This window comes from Bison bison, unplaced genomic scaffold (assembly GCF_000754665.1).
Source record: "Bison bison bison isolate TAMUID 2011002044 unplaced genomic scaffold, Bison_UMD1.0 scf7180017864530, whole genome shotgun sequence".
Classification (NCBI taxonomy): domain Eukaryota; kingdom Metazoa; phylum Chordata; class Mammalia; order Artiodactyla; family Bovidae; genus Bison; species Bison bison.
In genome coordinates, this window is record NW_011495080.1 from 8,074,352 (window position 1) to 8,085,288 (window position 10,937).

Below are 10,937 nucleotides of genomic sequence, written 5' to 3' on the forward strand. Positions count from 1 at the left end.
AGCTGTTCTGTTACCTCTGGGCTCTCATCCTCTCCTATTTATACAGTGAAGCCCATGGCAAATAGGAAGAAGCTCACTATCTGCTTCTCCCTCCATAACCCCCACTTCCTCCACTGCCTCCTGGACCATAGTTTCCTCTACCATATGGTCCCCCCATGTTCCTGCTACCACCAAAATTTCCACTCTTCATTGGACCATAGTTAGAAGGTTGTTGGTTATAATTTCCAAAATCATTGTAATTTCCACTCCCGTAATTTCCTCCTCCATAGTTGTCATAACCACCTCCGTAGCCCCCACCCTGGTTGCCATATCCAGGTCCTCCACCACCATATCCTCCTCTTCCTCCTCTATAACCAGGGCTACCTCCAAAATTGCCACCTCCAGGTCCTCCTCCATACCCATTATAGCCATCCCCAAATCCACGGCCACTTCCATATCCATCAGATCCTCCTCTAAAGTTACTTCCTGGTCCTGGTCCAAAATTTCCACCGCCACCACGAGAATCTCCAAAACCAAAGTTGCCTCCTCTTCCACTTCTAGAACTTTGGACTTCCTGCATTTCTTGTCTAGACAAAGCCTTTCTTACTTCTGCATTATGAACATTGATAGTATGGTATTTTTGCAACACAATCTTATCCACAGGATCATAGTCATCAAAAGTAACAAATCCAAAGCCTCTTTTCTTTCCAGACTGCCTGTCAGTAATAATCTCAATGGTATCAATTTTTCCATATTCCTCAAAGTAATCTCTAAGATGATGTTCCTCAGTATCTTCCTTAATTCCACCAACAAACAGCTTCTTCACAGTTACACGAGCCCCCGGCTTTCCAGATTCCTCTCTTGCAACAGCACGTTTTGGCTCAACCACTCTCCCATCAATTGAATGAGGTCTTGCAGCCATGGCAGCATCAACTTCAGCCATGGAAGAAAAAGTCACAAAACCAAATCCTCTTGATCTCCACTTTCTTTATTAAGAATAATCTTCCAGATTGTAAAACAAAATGGTATACATATGGTTAAGTGAAAATTGAAGCCTGAGACAGAAAAAAAGATAATAAGAGAGCATCCAGTAGCTCAAGTTTTTGTACAGAGAGGAAACTAGCGATAGAACAAAAAGACCGCTTATTGAATGAGAGAAGATATGTGCAAAAAAATATATCCGATAAGGGATTAATATCCAAAATACATAACGAACTCATACAAGTCATTAGCAAAAAAAAAAAAAAAAAAAACACCAAATTAAAATTCAGGCAGAGGATGTGAAAGACATTTTTACAAAGATAACATACAGATAGCTAACAGGTACATGAAAAGATGCTTCAACATCACCAATCATGAGGGAAATGCAAATCTAAATCACAATGAGATACTATCTCATACCTGTCAGAAGGACAACATAGAAGACAAATAATACGTGCTGGTGAGGATGCAGAGAAAAGAGAACCCTCTGTACTGTGGAAAAGTAAACTGGTGCAACCATTATGAAAAACAGTATGGAGATAGCTCAAAAAATTAAAAACAGAACTACCATATGATCTATCGATTGCATGCCTATGTATTTATCCAAAGAAAACAAAACACTATTTCAAAAACATACATGTACCCCTATGTTCATTGCAACATTATTTACAATAGCCAAGATATGGGAGCAACCTAAGTGTCTCAACAGATGAATGGAAAAGAAGAAAGAGAGAGAGAGAGAGAGAGAGAGATACACATGTGTGTGTGTGTGTGTGTGTATGTGTATATATATATACACACACACAATGAAATATTTTTTATCCTTAAAAAAGAATGAAATCTTGCCATCTGTGACAACAAAGATGGATCTAGAAAGAACTACACTAAGTGAAACAAGTCAGAGAAACACAAATACTGCATTTCACTTTTATGTGAAATATAAAAAACAAAACAAGTAAACACTAATAACTAAATGAAAATAGTCACAGATACAGAGAACAAACAGATGGCTGCCAGAGCACAGGCGATGGGGGAAAGAGAGAAATTAGGTGAGGGAGATTGAGAGAGACAGATTTTCAGTAACAAAAGAAATAAGTCAAATGTATTTGTGTGGGGAATATAGTCAATAATCATGTTTTGTCTTTGTATGATGAGGACAGACAGTAACTAGACTTGACATGATGATCACTTTGAAATGTATAAAAACAGCAAATCATTATGCTGTGTACCAAGAAATAACATAGTGTTGTGGGTCAATTATACTTCAAACATATACACAAAACTAACAAATTAACTAACTCATAGAAGAAGAGATCAGATTTGTACTTACCACAGGCAAGGACTGAAGAGGGGTAATTTGATGAAGACAGGCAAAAAGCACAAACTAAGATAACTAAATACTAGGGATGTAATGTACAACATGATAAAAATAATTAACATTACTAAATATTATATATAAAAGTTGTCAAGAGAAAAATTCTAAGAGTTCTCTTCACAAAAGAGAATTTTTTTCTATTTCTTTAATTTTGTATCCATATGAGGTGCTGGATATTCACTAACTTACTGTGATAATCATTTCATGAGGTATGTAAGTCAAATCACTATGCTGTACACCTTAAACATATGGTATATATCAATTATATCCATATAAAACTAGAAAGGGAAAAACAAGTTTCACAAGGATTTCCAGCAATATTCTGTCAGCCTATGACAGAATAGGGAAGAGGTAAAGAAAGCTCCGGAGAAGGCAATGGTACCCCACTCCAGTACTCTTGCCTGGAAAATCCCATGGACGGAGGAGCCTGGGAGGCTGCAGTCCATGGGGTCAGTGAGGGTTGGACCCGACTGAGCGACTTCCCTTTCACTTTTCACTTTCATGCATTGGAGAAGGAAATGGCAACCCACTCCAGTGTTCTTGCCTGGAGAATCCCAGGGATGGAGGAGCCTGGTAGGCTGCCGTCTATGGGGTCGCACAGAGTCAGACACGACTGAAGCGACTTAGCAGCAGCAGCAGCAAAGAAAGCTCTAGAAGCCAGAATGGGTTCAATAAGAAAAAAAACATATTAACCTAATTTAAAAACTACTAGATTGAGAGATCAGAGAAATAACACAGAGTAGGTCAAATACATCTCGTTGAGATCAAAGTAAAGTTTCTTATGTTCGTTAGGTGATGGATTGAGAATAAACTGAACCATCTCAGATTATTCATCAGTGGCTTGATACTGAGAAATGGAATAATTTCCTGCCATATCAGAAAACAAGGATGTCACAGTCACAAGCAATTGCAGCCACCAAGGATGGTCAAGCTAGTGAGCCCTGCGGGAACTCAGGAAGGAAAGAATACATGTCATCTAGCAGCCATCAGACTGCAGCCACTCCCCATGACCCCTGAGCAAACTTAGGTTGTGAAAACATAGGACACTGTCCCCAGATAGGAAGATGCATATCAAAGAAATGTTTCCAGTGAGGCCAGACTTCTGCATTTTCCCATACACAGAAAAGCGCTAAATTCCTTACCTTGACATTTCTGGTTTACCAGTAATCTTGTGACTTTCCAGATTACCTGCCCTTTGTAGCACAACTCCTACATATCCTAGCTCCTCCCCTCATCCCTTGGAGCACTTTCTCAGAGCTATCTGAAAGCTGTCTGCAGGCCTCATTTGACCCAAATAAAACTTAATTCCCAATTCTCATATTGTACAAATTTTTTTCAACAGTATCAGTCTGGATGAAAGGCTCTCAGGTTATCTCAGGGCTCTGTATTTGACCTTACTTTTTTCAGTGTTTATCAACGACCTTGAAGATTCAAGTGGTAGCTTATAAATTTTCCTAGTGATATAAAACATGGGAAGGTTAGGTAATACCATGAAAGTCATAATTGAAAATCAAAAATATCTGAACAGATAGGTCGAAACAATGGGCTGAAAATGCAAAATGGAATTTATCAAGGATACATGTAAATTCATTTATCTAAACAAAAGTATGTGACTAGTAAGAAATCAATTTTTAAAAATTTACTGCAAGTTACGTAAGTAATTTAAAATATTCTAGTATTTTCATTTTTTTGGCTGCACCAAGTGGCTTGTGGAGTCTCAGCTCCATGACTAGGGAATCAAACTCAGGCCCTTAGCAATGAGCCTGCAGAGCCCTAACCACTGTATCACAAGAGAATTCCCAAGGAATCAATTTTAATATCAGTTGATAATTAGTTGAGAGTTTATTTGACCGTAAGCTAAAGATGAAGCTTTGATGTGTAGTGTCAGCTTAAAAACTTTACACAAATTCAGTTAATAAAATAACAGTCTAGTGACTGATGGGAGAAGGAAATGGCAACCTACTCTAGTATTCTTGCCTGGAGAATCCCATGGACAGAGAAGCCTGGCAGGCTACACACAGTCCATGAGATCACAAGAGTCAGACATAACTTAATGACTAAACCACCACCACTAGTGACTGAACAGAGAAGGAAATCACTACAGGTCAGGCAACTTTCTGAGAACTGTAATTAGAATATAACCTCTTAAAAGTGGTAACTTACTAACAATGAAAAATCAGAAAGAGAAGTTAAGGAATCAATCCCATTCACTATTGCAACAAAAATAATTAAATATCTAAGAATAAACTTACCTAAGGAGACAAAAGAACTGTACACAGAAAATTATAAGAGACTAATGAAAGAAATCAAAGATGACATAAACAGATGGAGAGATATTCCATGTTCCTGGGTAGGAAGAATCACTATTGTGAAAATGACTATACTACCAAACACAATCTACAGATTCAGTGTGATCCCTATCAAATTACCAATGACATTTTTCACAGAACTAGAACAAAAAATTTCACAATTCATATGGAAACACAAAAGACCCGGAATAGCCAAAGCAATCTTGAGAAAGAAGGATGGAGCTGGAGGAATAAAGCTTCCTGACTTCAGATTATACTACAAAGTTACAGTCATCAAGACAGTATGGTACTGGCACAAAAACAGAATTATAAACCAATGGAACAAGATAAAAAGCCCAGAAATAAACTCATGCACATATGGGTACCTTACTTTTGACAAAGGAAGCAAGAATATACAATGTGTCAAAGACAGCCTCTTCAATAAATGGTGCTGGGAAAGTGGACAGCTACATGTAAAAGAATGAAATTAGGACATTTCCTAACACCATACACAAAGATAAACTCAAAATGGATTAAAAACCTAAATGTAAGCCCAGAAACTATAAAACTCTTAGAGGAAAACATAGGCAGACCACTCGATGACATAAATCAAAGCGAGATCTTCTATGACTCATCTTCTAGAACAATGGAAACAAAAACCAAAGTAAACAAGTAGGACCTGATTAAACTTAAAAGCTTTTGCACAGCAAAGGAAACACTAAGCAAGGTGAAAAGACAACCCTCAGAATGGGAGAAAATAATAGCAAATGAAACAACTGACAAAGGATTAATTTCCAAAATACACAAGCAGCTCATACAATTCAATACCAGAAAAACAAACAACCTGATCAAAAAGTGGAAAAAAGACCTAAACAGACATTTCTCCAAAGAAGACATACAGATGGCTAACAAACACATGAAAATATGCTCAACATCACTCATAATTACAGAAATGCAAATCAAAACCACAATGAGATATCACCTCACACCGGTCAGAATGGTCATCATCAAAAAGCCTACAAATAATAAATGCTGGAGAGGGTGTGGAGAAAAGGGAATGCTCCTGCACTGTTGGTGGGAACGTAAACTGATATAGCCACTATGGAAGACAGTATGGAGATTCCTTAAAAAACTAGGAATAAAACCAGCATATGACCCAGCAATCCCATCCTAGGCATATACCCTAAGGAAACCAAAATTGAAAAAGACACATGTATCCCACTGTTCATCGCAGCACTATTTACAACAGCTAGAACATGGAAGCAAGCTAGATGTCCATCAACAAATGAAAGGATAAAGAAGTTGTGGTACATAGACACAATGGAATACTTAAAAAGGAACACCTTTGAATCAGTTCTAATGAGGTGGACGAACATAGAACCTATTGTATACAGTGAAGTAAGTCAGAGAAAGATAAATATCATATTCTAACACACATATACGAAATCTAGAAAAATGGCACTGAAGAATTTATTTTCAGGGCAGCAATGGAGAAACAGACATAGAAAATAGACTTGTGGCCATGGGGAGAAGGGAGGAGAGGGTGAGATGTATGGAAAGAGTAACATGGAAACTTACTGTACGTAAAATAGATAGCCAATGGGAATTTGCTGTATGGCTCAGGAAACTCAAACAGGGGCTCTGTATCAACCTAGAGGGGTGGGATGGGGAAGGAGACGGGAGGGAAGTTCAAAGGGAGGGGATACATGTATACCTGTGGCTGATTCACGTTGAGGTTTGACAGAAAACAGAATTTGGTAAAGCATTATCCTTGAATAAAAAGAAATTAATTAAAAAATAAAGTGATAACTTACCACTTATAACAGATTCAGAAGAGGATAACCAGGATGGTAGTACTGGGGCTGGAAACTAAACCAAATGAAAGAAAGACCTGAGAGAATCAGGAATGATATCCACAGAGATGAGATCTGAGATAGTAAAAGTAACATCAGAGCTGTTTCCCAGTTCTTTGAATGACTGTTATATTGCATGGCACAAATTATGTTTTATACATTTTGTACTTATTTCCCATGTACACAGTTCCAAATGTGTATGTGTGTGTGAGTGCATGCTCAGCCATGCCCAACTCTTTGCAACCCCATGGACTGCGGCCTGTCCATGCTTCTCTGTCCATGGGATTCTCCAGACAAGAACACTGGAGCGGGTTGCCATTTCCTTCTCCATGGGATCTTCCTGACCCAGGGATCGAACCCATGTCTCCTGCATTGGCAGGCAGATTCTTTACCACTGCACCACCTGGGAAGCCCTAACCTGACATGTAATAAATGCTCAAGAATTTGAAGTTCAAAAATCAACTCAGCTGTTGATGGCTAAGCCAACAAAGATTTGTTACACAGGAGTAACTAATGTGATCTCAATGACAACTCAACAAAAGGATAAAGCTGGAGGAAAAAACTTAAAAACCAAAGTAGAAAGCCTTAACTGAAGCAAGCACATAGGCTATGTAAGGAATATTACCCTGAAAGTTAGAATTTCTGTCTTCTATCAGATGATGTTCTTGATCATCAGTTCGTTCAGTCGCTCAGTCATGTCCGACTCTTTGCGGCCCCATGAATCGTAGCACGCCAGGCGTCCCTGTCCATCACCAACTCCCAGAGCTTACTCAAACTCATGTCCATCAAGTCGGTGATGCCATCCAGCTATCTCATCCTCTGTTGTCCCCTTCTCCTCCTGCCCCCAATCCCTCCCAGCATCAGAGTCTTTTCCAATGAGTCAACTCTTCGCACGAGGTGGCCAAACTATTGGAGTTTGAGCTTTAGCATCAGTCCTTCAAAAGAACACCCAGGACTGATCTCCTTTAGGATGGACTGGTTGGATCTCCTTGCAGTCCAAGGGACTCTCAAGAGTCTTCTCCAACACCATAGCTCAAAAGCATCAATTCTTCGGCGCTCAGCTTTCTTCACAGTCCAACTCTCACATTCATACATGACCACTGGAAAAACCATAGCCTTGACTAGATTGACCTTTGTTGGCAAAATAACGTCTCTGCTTTTGAATATGCTATCTAGGTTGATCATAACTTTCCTTCCAAGGAGTAAGCGTCTTTTAATTTCATGGCTGCAATCACCATCTCCAATGATTTTGGAGCCCCTCAAAATAAAATCTGACACTGTTTCCACTGTTTCCCCATCTATTTGTCATGAAGTGATGGGACCAGATGCCATGATCTTAGTTTTCTGAATGTTGAGCTTTAAGCCAACTTTCACTCTCTTTCACTTTCATCAAGAGGCTTTTTAGTTCCTCTTCACTTTCTGCCATTAGATTAGTGTCATCTGCATATCTAAGGTTATTGATATTTCTCCTGGCAATCTTGATTCCAGCTTGTGCTTCTTCCAGCCCAGTGTTTCTCATGATGTACACCGCATATAAGTTAAATAAGCAGGGTGACAATATACAGCCTTGACGTACTCCTTTTCCTATTTCGAACCAGTCTGTTGTTCCATGTCTAGTTCTAACTGTTGCTTCCTGAGCTGTATACAGGTTTCTCAAGAGGCAGGTCTTGCCACTACTTATATTTCAGTTCCTCTTGTATTAATAAATATTTCTACAATACAAAGTCATTTTTTCATTCTTCTTTTACAAACATAAAGCTGAGGTTGAGAGAAGCTATTTACTTGGCACCAAACCACATGACAGTGGTTAAACTTGAATTAGAACTCTAAGTTTTTTACTCACAACCTCTTTGTTAAAACTGCTAGACTCGTTAGAAAGTGAAAGTCGCTCGGTCTAGTCCTTGCGACCCCATGGACTGTACAGTCCATAGAATTCTCCAGGCCAGAATACTGGAGTGGGTAGCCTTTCCCTTTGCCACGGGATATTCCCAACCCAGGTCTCCCACATTGCAGCGAATTCTTTACCAGCTTAGCCACGAGGGAAGCCCACTAGACTCATTAGGGACACAGTAAACAAGTATAGTATTACACTTATTAACCCAACTCCAATTTGGTAATACTTTGGCTTCACTTTTATTACTTCCTCCAGCCATCCAACGGAGAAGGCAATGGCATCCCACTCCAGTACTCTTGCCTGAAGAACCCCAGGGATGCCTGAGCCTGGTGGGCTGCCGTCTATGGGGTCGCACAGAGTCGGACACGACTGAAGCGACTTAGCAGCAGCCAGCCATCCAGTCTCTAAACCCACAAAGTAAGCCTGCATTAAAACTATACAACATTTAGAAATTTTTATTTCTTAGAGCTTAATGCTAAAACAAAAAAGTAATGAGATTTGAAACCAAAGATTTATCTCTTTCATGTTGCTTAAGGAGTAGCCATGGCACCACCGGTTCTACCATAAGCAAATCTTGGCCAACAGGGTCTGCTAAGCACACACCACGTTGTTTTTCTGGGAACCTAAGTGGCTTCCTTTGGGCATTACAGAGCTGCAGCAAAGTTAGTAACAGAAGACAGTGAGAAAAATTTTAACTTCAGTAGAGGAAAAAGAAGTGTTCATGTGTACGAAGAAGATAAGCACATGAAAGATTCATTGTGTTTTCTATGCATGGGGCTAGCTTGTCAAAAAGCTATTAAAGAAAGCTGGAGAGGCACAGGACTTGATAGTGTTCAAGGAGGAGTTACACCGGGTTTTTAATAGCAAACTGGTGGTCAGCTCTAGTAGTAAAATCTCTAAAGGAATGCCCTAACAAGTGAGGACGCTCTCAATTTACTTCCCAAGGAGACTTATTTACATTATAATGGTTGCTACGGTTACTTTAATTCCATCACAGCTCCTTTCTCCAGTTGCTAAACTGGAGCTCCAGCCTGGGTGGTAGCCGTTCACAATCAGAAACCTCAACTGAAGCAAACTCAAAATTCAGGATACTCAAAAGTTCATGACCTACAGAGGGAGAGTTCTACTAACAAAAATTGCCAAAAGGCAGGGCTCTTTGTTTCCTGTATTTTTTCTATTCAAGATCTTACTGCTACCTTAGGGGAACTCTCTAGGAGTCAATATTTTTATTGGCCCTAACCAGATATTCTTAAAGGAAAAGCAAAACAAATAACATGAATTTCATAAAGAGTAATGGATCAAAGCTGTGATTCCTATATTACCAGTATCTTTCCCCCTTGCTTTAATCAAAAAAAGACCATTATTAAAAAGACATTGAAAAGTCTCTCACATGACTCATCATTATTATCTTTCTAAAAAAAATATTTATTTACCTGGCTGCACCAGGTGTTAGTTGCGGCATGTAAGACCTTCGATCTTCACTGTGGCATGTGGGATCTTTAGTTGCAGTGTGTGGGATTTTATTTTTAGTTGCAGCATGTGAAACCTAGTTCCCAGATCAGGGACTGAACCCATGCCCCCGCCACTGGGAGCGTGGCGTCTTAGTCACTGAACCAATCAGCAGGGAAGTCCTACTAACTACTATCTTCTAAGAACAACAACATATAGTACTGGCTCTACAAGCAGTACCTAAACCAGATATAAACAATGAGGTCAGTATATTCTGCATTAAAGCAACAACCAAACAGAACATACAGTAACAGAAAAAGGGAAGAAAGGGGAAGTGAAGAACAAAAAAAGAGCAAGATTTCAGAACCATGAACTCCAAATAATCACTTTAAGTACAGTTAATTTAACAACAATAAAAAAATGTTCCAATGATAATGAGAAACATTACTCTCAAAGATAGCAATAATGACAGACACATAGGTAGTGGTCTGTAGATACCCACCTAGTCAGCCATCAGAGGCTTCAAAGACCACCCACGGGAAAAGTGAAGTTTCACATTTCTATATTTTTATTGTTTATTCTTGTATCCCCATTCTCATCATCCTCTCAACTTAAGCAAACACTGTAATGTACTTAATGTGTTTAGATGTTTTCTAGTAAACTGTGTAATGTGTTTTACTTACATACCTTTTAAAAATTTATATAGATGCTTTTGTTAAATATCTCAATCTGTTTTTAATTACCACCAGGCCAGGCTTCAGCAATACGTGAACCATGAACTTCCAGATGTTCAAGCTGGTTTTAGAAAAGGCAGAGGAACTAGAGATCAAATTGACAACATCCGCTGGATCACCAAAAAAGCAAGAGAGTTCCAGAAAAACATCTATTTCTGCTTTATTGACTATGCCAAAGCCTTTGATGGTGCGGATCACAATAAACTGTGGAAAATTCTGAAACAGATGGGAATACCAGACCACCTGACCTGCCTCTTGAGAAACCTATATGCAGGTCAGGAAGCAACAGTTAGAACTGGACATGGAACAACAGACTGGTTCCAAATAGGAAAAGGAGTACATCAAGGCTGTATATTGTCACCCTGCTTATTTAACTTATATGCA

At 39.1% G+C, this 10,937-nt stretch overlaps 1 protein-coding gene and 1 pseudogene across 2 annotated transcripts in view; both read right to left on the minus strand.

Moving 5' to 3' along the window:
• AHCYL2 (adenosylhomocysteinase-like 2) overlaps positions 1 to 10,937 on the minus strand; it is a 193,068-nt gene that overhangs the window by 145,704 nt on the left and 36,427 nt on the right. The window lies entirely within an intron of this gene.
• On the minus strand, positions 24 to 3,485 carry LOC104982379 (annotated as a pseudogene).